Here is a 10,204-nt window from a genome sequence, read left to right as displayed (position 1 = left end):
TTCAACCCTTACAACCCTGCTTAAGCACGGCACCTCACCCACAGCCTTACGGATCTCCATATCAGCACCTCCCTGACTTCCTGGCTGGGAGAATCTAGTAGAGAACTGGAAGATCCTACATAGGACTCCATCCACCTTCGCACACTAACGAGCCCTGGGTCCAGAGGATCAAATGAGATATTGACTCACCCTCAATTCCTGTGTATATCCGCTCTTATAACGTGTAACGCTCCAAGGCATGAACTGTGACAGAATGAGAATTGTAGCGGAAGGAGGAGCAAGCTGTACCCTGGAACATGAGGTAAGCCTAGGGATAGCAGCCAACACACTTCAAAGGGGAGTGGAGCTGGCTTGTACAATGCAGTTGCCACTCCGTAAGAGTTATGTTGTTCAAGTTCAAGAGTATGCTGCAGGCATGGTGGTAATATCAGCACTCAAGAGACAGAGGCAGGAGGAAATCTGTGAGTTCAAGGCCAGCTTGGACAGATGGGGATAAACAGAAATACCATGTCTCAAAAACAACAAACAAACAAACAAACAAACAAAAAACAAAAGGCAAAACACAAACAAAACAAAACAAAACAAAAACAAAAACAGAACAACAACAACAAAAACAAGAATATGATGCAGCAGCTTCCTTTTCCGTAGAATATCAGAACCACAAGGGTAATTTATTAAGAGAAGATGAACGGCAGCTCTCATGCACTCTGAAACTGAGAACCACCGCCCCCTTTATCCATGCCATCTCTCTCTCCTCATAGCCCTGGGCACCATGTTTGCAATAGCGTTTTATGAGGAGGGTTGCCCAAAGAGTATACACTCTTTATTCAGGTGAAGGAATTGCTTAGTTTTGTAGTTTCTGGGAGCCAGTTAAACTGGGAAATTTTTGTTTTTCCTTCATAGCCAGCAGGTCCTCTCTCTCTCTGTGTCATATATATATGCTTATCTCTGTAGAAATAAGTAAATTAAGTTGGGAACTCAGTTGTAGACTTGTGTGTTATACTATACACTGTGGCTGCCATACCAAATTGATTTTCTCAAATAACAGCAGAACAGCAACAAAATCCCCAGAGTTTCTATATTAGTTTTGAGAGAATTGCATTATATTTAAAAACTTTAAAAATGAATTATGTTCGTCATTTCATGCATTTGCCTAATATCAACTTTCTAGCCATGGCTCACAGATTTGTATATCTGAACATGGTGGTTATTGTGATGTTCAGGTTTATTGTATGAAATTACCAGGTGGTGTGCAGTGCGTGTTGACGTGTGTTTGTAGGGAGTATTCTTTCTGAAGAAACTGAAACAACAGCTTTCAGGTCTTCCTAACTGAGGTAAATGACACACAAACACCAGGAAATTATGTTTTACTGATTTGACTTCCCCTCTCCCATGTAGAATTACATGAAGGAGATTCCAGTCACCATGCCATTTTAGAAGTTGTCTCTGAAGCAAATGAATTCTCAAAGTCCTAGTAATGTCACACTGGAAGGTTAAAAATGGGGCTGAAATTATTGTTCAGTGGTTAGGAGCACTGGTTGCTCTTCCAGAGGACCTGGGTTCAATTCTCAGGCAGATCACAGTTGTCTTTTACTCCAGTTCTAGGGGGATCTGATACTCTTGTATAGATACACATGAACACAAAACACCCGTGCTTGTGGGACAAAAGTTAAAAATAATCCACAATTCAGTTTATGGCATCACTGGCTCTCAGCCAATTCTGGTTATCATGTATGTATGTATGCATGTATGTATGTATGGTTCAAATCAGATTCAGTTTGGAAGAAATAGCAAAGCGATGTTTCCTAAACTTTGTTTAATAGGTGGATTCTCCTTCATCTCTTTTCGCTGCCAATTCACTTGAATTCGAAAACAAGTTGTTAGCCCAACTGAGATCTTTTCAATATGAATATTGATGACTTTGCCCTGTTTAACATGGTTGTCAGACATCAATGCTTTCTACGAATTGGTAGATTAAGACACAAATACAGGTTCTCTCTTTTTATTTATGGATTTGATAAAGTTTCTTCCTTTTGTGAATGTCTATAACAGACAAACTGAATAGGAGGAATATTTAAGAGCTTTCTTCTCAACCAACTTTTACTTGATAATCTTCAAATACACAGAGTTGAAAATAATATAGCCAAATGACAGTATGCTACTTGCACTTTTGACTCAAATTCTAATAATGTGAAGCAATTGTTTGTAAGATCGCATTCAGGAAAGGGGATAACATTTGAAATGTAAATAAAGAAAATATATAATAAAAAAAGAAAAGAAAAAAGATTGCATTTAGATGTTTAATAAAGTGTGTGGCTGGAGACCCTTTTCTAGCCTACATGGATGCTGCATACACTTGGTGTCAAGGCAAACTTACAGACAAAACTCTATACACATAAAATAAAATAAAGTCAAAAAATTACAAGACTACAAACAAATGTACAGGGAAAGCTACCATTTTCAAACTTTTAATATTGCCTCATTCATCACTTTTAGGTAAGCAATTATTAGTTTTTTCTAGTCTAATTTCTATTTAAAAATGAAAATTGTATGTATTGATCATGTATAACATGGTATTTTGAAATATGTAGGCACTACAAGAAGAGATGGAGGCAGAAAGATGCATTGGGCCCAGCCATTTGAATCAGGAAGGTTCAGCCATGGTCATTGAGCCCAACTACTACTTATTGCTCCTTTGAAATTCATTATGTACTTCCAACAAAAAGGACATGGTTTCACACAAATTACTGCCTTCGTTGTCAGATGGTTGACATGGCACACAGTTTCTATTTAACCCCAAGACTGAATTTGACCCCCAGCTATTATGGCATTCAAAGCCTCAGATCATAATCACAGACTACTTGTCAACTTTCTTTAGTGTAGTTTTGTCTAGGACCTCTCTTTCAGAGCACTTTAAGAATCAGTTACTTTTTGGCTTGTTCTTCAGATGTCCTTCATGCTTACCCACATTTTTTTTTTTTTCAAAACAGGGTTTCTCTGTATAACCCCAGCAATCCTAGAACTCACTCTGTAGACCAGCATGGCCTTGGACTCAAAGACTGGCCTGCCTCTGCCTCCTGAGTACTGAGATTAAAGGCACATGCCACCACTGCCCTGCTACACCCACCATTCTATTGAGAACATATTTTCAATCTGAATCCTGTGTTTTTACCTTTTACCCTTTGAGAATTTTCTTGCAGTGTACCATAGCAAGATAGCCCAGAGTCAATGTAGATACGACATGCTCCAGTCTTGTTGCCTATGAGTTCATGTACACACAAGACTGCCTGTGTGTATACCCAGTTAAATCTGCACTTATGAGACACCGTGAATTGTATTATCACTACTTTCACTCAAATGTGACACTGCTTGCTCTAGTTTTCTCTCTTCTGTTTCAGTAGCTACTCCCTCCTCCAACACCTGCTTCCAGTGTCTTTACATATCTGATCAACGCTACACATGCACTCGTCCTTTCCAAGTCATCTTTTTCTTTCTCTTGGGACCCCCTCACTCAAAATTAGCCATACCAACACAGATGTAAAGTTGGCTCCCCACATTTGGCTTTTGAGGTTTCCATGTTTGTGTCGGTGTGAGCTCCCTAAGCCCATTCCCCAGGCTTCCTAAACTACCCTCGTTCACCTTTGTACTGGCTCTGAATAGGCACCCTCTTCATGTTACTCAGCTTCCAGGCTAATGTTTTATGTACCCTATCTCCTTCCTCCATGCTCACCCTGCTACTTGCTCCAAACTCCCCTCTGTAGGGATGCACCAATTACTTTCCTGGGCATTGACTCTCCATGTTGTGCTTTGACAATCATGGATGTCCTCTTCATCTTCTTTAGGTTCCAGCATTTGGCTCAGAGCTACTTCTGTCTCCTCTAAGGGCTTCCATCTATTCCTGCTTCTAGACTCAGTCTTCAAACGAGACCATTCCACAATCTCACCAATGTAACAGTGATTGGTCTGAGCCCATAGTGCTCCTGTTTTACATCCACTATTTGATTTATTTGATCTCTTACCTCTTGAGAAGAATGCTCTTTCCTTCTCTTGGGTTCTAACTCACCCAGCAAAGCATCTGTCACAGCTACCTGTAATGAAATTCCTTCAAATCAGGATTGCGTGCCTATTTTAGTTCTAGCTCCCACTGGAAATCTGCTGAGCACAGAGACAATCCCCACCCTCCATCTTACTGCCCCAAAGACACTCCCAACCCTACTGTCTGAGCCCCCACCTAATTTTTACTGCAGGTTTCCTGACTTTTCTTCTACTCTTCTAGTAATAATGATACAATGGAGGAGATGAGACAGGATGAGAATGGCTCACATCAGTGTTTCCAAAAACTATAAAGAAACACATTTTGCCATCTCATAGAGTGCATGCCATGCCTTCTTGTCATAGACTTTGTCTCTATAACTGTAGTAAAAATAAATTAATTACAGCCAAATTTGTTTGTTTTGAATATTTTATCACAGCAACAAAGATGAACCTGGAATGTGTCCCAATGTCTTTCATTCTAAGTTTCTGTGGTGGTCTGGTCACATCTTCTTATCTATAATGATGTCGGTAGTCTTTCCATGCTTTATCAGCTATCTTAATGTGCTGTGTGAAATGCCTAGTTATGTGCTTCACCTACTTGTACAGTAAAACTATCTTTTAAAGGTTGATGTAGCAGACTTCCTTACTTAATCGGGAGGAGTCTTCTCTTTAGGAAATACTGTCTTTATCTGTGGCATGGATATCCATGTTCTTAGGTAGTTACTTCTTGAACAGAATTTTCTAGATTTTTTAGACTTCAAATGTATCTATTACCCCTGTTCTCTTTCCAGTTTATCCAGCCCCACTTTTTCCTGAATTGGGAAGTTTGTTACTGCTTTTTCTCCCCCACAATTTTACTCATCTCAGACAGTCAGTGTTTGTGTGATTACTTTTCAGACTTTGGTTTTTAGTTCAGTGAATTCTCATAATTCCCTCTTTGGGTTTATTTAGCCAATTCACACCTATCTATGTCCCCAAACAACAAACTCTGTTTGATAGCTTCCTTTTCCAATAATGTGAGGATTAAAGTCATTATGTATCTCTGTTAAAACTGTGTTGAGCTGTTTTCCACCCACATGTAAATGGGGCTCCCCATCTGTTCTGGGGTAATCTTTAACGTGTGGGTTCTTCTCACCCGTATGTCAGTGAGAAATGTTTTCCCTGTTTCATTTCCAAACATTTCCAAGTTACTGCTGCTTCCCTCTCAGGAAGTTTAACTCACTACAGTGATGCACATTCTCTGGAGAGCTCAGTCCTGTGAGGTTAATTTTGTCTACCGTGTGGTTCAAGATGCTTTTGAACAATATTCTACAAACACTTGAAAGGAGTGTCCGTTCTGCAACTGTTAGATGCCATGTCAGCCTTCAAGTGGATTGCTTGAATTTTCCGTCGTCTTTACTGCATCCAGCTCTCCGTGTGGCCAGTCACTCATCGAGAAAACAATAATACACATCATAACTGTGGGTTCACTCACCCCACAGTTTGGCTCTCTCAGTATTTCTCTTATATGATTCCTGCCTGTTATTTGCTGGATACATATGTAAAATAGTTGTACATTTTTACAATTACCATTTTATTAACAAAATCTCAGTTTACAGTACTACATCTTGCCTTGTAACTGTCTTTGCAAAATGTGAACATTAGTTGATTTTACTATTTCCCGTATCTTTTCTGTCCTCTTATTTTTGACCTTTCTGTGTCCTTACACTTCATGTCCTCATAGACTTCTCAGGGATTTCATGAGGACGTGTGGTCCTTGCTGGGCCCTATACTTAAATCTTTCTTCCAAATACATGCTAAGTGTGTTGGAAGCTCAGCTAAGCTTTGCTTTCTTTCACTCATTCTGTCTCCTCTTGGGAAGCTCCATTTTTTTTTTAATCACATGGAAAATCCACCACACAGTGGACTTGACTCCCTGCTTGCCATTCTCCTCGCAGTGAGTGCTTGCACTTGGGTCGTCCGCTGCTTTATAATTTTCTGATGTTTTTAATCAGGTATTTAGGGTTGATTATTTTTCTTCACAAACTGCATATTTTTATTACTTCATGAGATATAAACAAATGAAACATATTATTTACAAATTTTGGGGCAGGCAAGAATGTGTTCAGATATAACATACACCTACATGCAGATGCCTGTATGTAACACAATACAACAAATACATTAATTCTGCTTTTAACCATTTTGCCCACTTCCTGCCCATCTTTTCTCATGGTTACTATGGCCTGGATAAATCCAGTCTATTATTGCTGGACCTTAGCTCTGTCACTGATTGATAAGTAAGGGCAGAACTCCAATAAACTGCCAGGATGGAGAGTGACTTCCAGGTATTTTTTGTCACAGTTTTCCTTGCCTTTTTTGTATTGCTTTATCCCCACTTCTTAGGATGCTATCATGGTTTTCTGGGTTTTAAAAGTAGCTGCATGTTTACAATAAAAACAACCCACCAGAAGAAATGAATTCATCACGCAAATATTACATTGTGAGGTACTTTTGAAAATATGTAATTGGAAATATCACATACATTTTTAATTCCATTGCTTTCTGACTCATGGGGTATTCCAAGAATCGTTGCATATTCCCTGGCTGTGTTTTATTATTACTTTTGTTGATGTTGTAGACAAAAAAGTAAATGATTAGGTTTCAGTTCTATGAAGTTTATTAGTTGTGTTTGGTTTTGAGATTGTACATGATCAGACATTTAAAAATGTTTAGAATGTGAGTTCAAAGAACTTGTTGTTTTTCATTTACTGAGAACACTTTATGGGAATAAACTGCATCTAGTTTGTTGAACATGCTTTTTGAGTGGTTTATAGCCTTACTAAGCTTAGGGATATCTTTGGTCTGTATGTGGTCTGTACCTGTTTGTCCAATAAATCATTTCCTATAAGGTCTGAGATGGCTAATACTGTCAATTTGACTGGTCTTAGGATCACTACTAGAAACACAGGTCTGGGTGTTTCTAGATACGTTTACATTGGAGGGAAGACACCTTCCTCGGATATGGTTTGCATCATCATATAGACTGGGGTCCCCAACTGAATGAAAAGTAGTGGGCTGATAACCAGTATCATACCTCCTGATCACTGATGCAATGAAGCCAGCTGCCTCATGCTCTGCTGTCATGATTTTCCCACGAGGATAAGCCAAGTCCTCAGGAGGCAGTGAGCCCAAATAAATCCCACCTTCATTAATATGCATTGGTTGAGTATTTTGTCACAGAGATGAAAAATGTCACCAGATTTTACATGACAGACAGCTGTAAAGCAGCCAAGACTTCTTTTTGTGACTCTTGGTGACGATCAGCATGGTATGATGGACATATAATCCACCAGCCAGTCTGCTCTCTTTTCTCCTATATGTCTACTCCAGATGAGCCCTGGGCTCCCGTGAATGGAACTTGGCTGCAGATTGACATAAGCAATAGAAGACCCAAGGCCCCTGTGCAGAAGTTCAGGGGAGTTCATGCCCATGCCTGACGGTCCCACAGACTCCTGTTTGTCCACAGCCAGGTTTCAGGATCACGGAATGGTACATTTTATCCCAGACTAAAATTTCAAAAGAAATGCCTTTCCCCATAATATTTATAATTTTGCTTCATTATTTACATCCTGCATGATCCTATGATCAATCTATAAAGTACTTAGAATGTGATACACTCATTTGGCTGTTGAGCATTCTGGCCTTAAAAATATATTCATTGCATGTAGTGAATATAATATCTTTAATAAGTGGGAACTAAAGGTGTAAAGCTACTTAACTGATAGTCTTCAGATGTGATCAGAAAGAACAGGACTAGAGCAGCTAACGAGGCTTGGCTGCCCTGACCCAAAGTGACTTTGAAACTGGTGGTAGGCAGGCTGACTGTTTGGGAGTCTCTATCAAAGTGCTTTCAGCAATTTCTCTAGACCCAGCAGCTACTCCTGATTGGCTCTGCACTTTGAGGATGATACAGTGACATTCTGAGCTAACCCTGTAAGTGGGTGTGTTTAGAAGTCTCTGTCTGTAAAACATCATATTTCATGACAAGCCTTCTTTAAAGTTCTTCATTTAAGGACATAATCTCCACTATGTTCATAGTAACCTTACGTATAATACCCAGAAATTGGAAAAGAACCCAGATGTCCCTCAACAGAGAAATGGATACGGAAAATGTGGTACATTTACATAATGGAGTACTACTCAGCTATTAAAAACAATGAATTTATGAAATTATTGTGCAAATGGATGTAACTGGAGGATATCATCCTGAGTGAGGTAACCCAATCACAAAAGAAGTCACTTGATAGGTACTCACTGATAAGTGGATATTAGCCCAGAAACTTAAAATACCCAAGATAAAAATTGCAAAACACAAGAAAATCAAGAAGAAGGAAGACCAACATGTGGATACTTCATTCCTCCTTAGAATAGGGAACAAAATACTCATGGAAGGAGTTATAGAGACAAAGTTTGGAGCTAAGAGGAAAGGATGGACCATCCAGAGACTACCCCATCCTGGGATCCATCCCATAATCAGCCACCAAACGCAGACACTATTGAACATGCCAGCAAGATTATGCTGAAAGGACCCTGATATAGCTGTCTCTTGTGAGGCTATGCCAGTGCCTGGCAAACACAGAAGTGGATGCTCACAGTCAGCTATCGGATGGAACACAGGGCCCCCAATGGAGGAGCTAGAGAAAGTACCCAAGGAGTTGAAGAGGTCTGTAACCATATAGGTGGAACAACAATATGAACTACCCAGTACCCCCAGAGCTAGTGTCTGTAGCTGCATATGTAGCAGAAGATGGCCTAGTNGNCCATCATTGGGAAGAGAGGCGCCTTGGTCTTGTAAACTTCATGTGCCCCAGTACAGGGGAACACCAGGGCCAAGAAGGGGGAGTGGGTGGGTAGGGGAGCACAGTGTGTGTGGGGGGAGGGTATAGGGGACTTTCGGGATAACATTTGAAATATAAATGAAGAAACTATCTAATAAAAAATTGAAAAAAAAAAAAAAAAGAAAGTAGCTCTAAATCCAAGCTGATATAGATAGCACTAAATGAACTAAGATGGTTTATAAAACAACACCCCCCACGTTGGGAAAGAAAAATAGATGGGAGAGAAGGAAAAGATGTAGTATAGGGAATAAATAGAGTTAACAAATAATTAAATGGAGAGAAATGAAAAGGATATTTGTGTCAACATATTTGAAGTAATTTGTTACTTTAATCACTGAGTGATTTGGCTTTTGATGTCAATAACTGAAGACAACTTTTTCTGAATACCCACGTCCTCCCTTTAGGAGAGAACAGAAAGATATGAAAGAAAAGGGAAGGAAGGAAAGAGAAAGAGAGGAAGGGAGGCAAAGAAGAAGGAGGGAAGGGAGAATGGGATGGATGGAGGGGAAAAGGGCAGGAGGAAAGACCAAGCTTGCATACCCTGAGTTAACCTCAGGACACAGCATCTCATATCAGGAGAGCTGCAGCCTGCATCCGATGACATATTTAGAGGAATGGGCACTTGTATCTCACACAGTTTAGGCCATACTATACATTATGTTTTAAACATTGTCATTAATTTTTACATAATGCTAAAATAACTGACATACTTTAATTACTACACAGAAAAGTACATTCAAATTGCAAGAACAGTGACACGATAGTTCTATTGATTCCTTGTGGGAGAGTTCAGAGTCTGACAGTGCAATGCCTCCCTTCATGGCATCATTCAATTACATAATAACAATGAGAGGTTCTTCCAAAGCAATGGGTTATCTTTTATGAATGACCAGTACTGCTGCTGCTGGAGAGCGGAGTCAATGACTGTTCACAGTACCTTACCCTACAAACACACTTTGACACACAGTAATTGTCCACCTGGAATTTCTCCAGATGTTCTCTCCCTCTTACTAACTGGCATAGCAGTGAGAAGAGATTTGTATACTCCTACCCACAGCTGTATCCCATAGAATTCCACATGAGATTCAGAGGCAACAACTCTGTCTTTCCTCTTGAAAAAAAAGGGAGGGGGTGAAATCCAGGAACTGCCAAATTCAGATCATTTCATTTAATGATAGTCCTCTCCTCTTGATGCCTAAAGTAAGTGATGTGAAGGATTTTGGGTTTTGTGTGGAAAGAAACAATGAAGACGATGGATGATGACTTTGAAAAGAGTTGTGTGGTTTGGG

Source organism: Mus pahari, chromosome 1 (genome assembly GCF_900095145.1).
Source record: "Mus pahari chromosome 1, PAHARI_EIJ_v1.1, whole genome shotgun sequence".
Classification (NCBI taxonomy): domain Eukaryota; kingdom Metazoa; phylum Chordata; class Mammalia; order Rodentia; family Muridae; genus Mus; species Mus pahari.
This window is presented reverse-complemented; position numbering follows the sequence as displayed.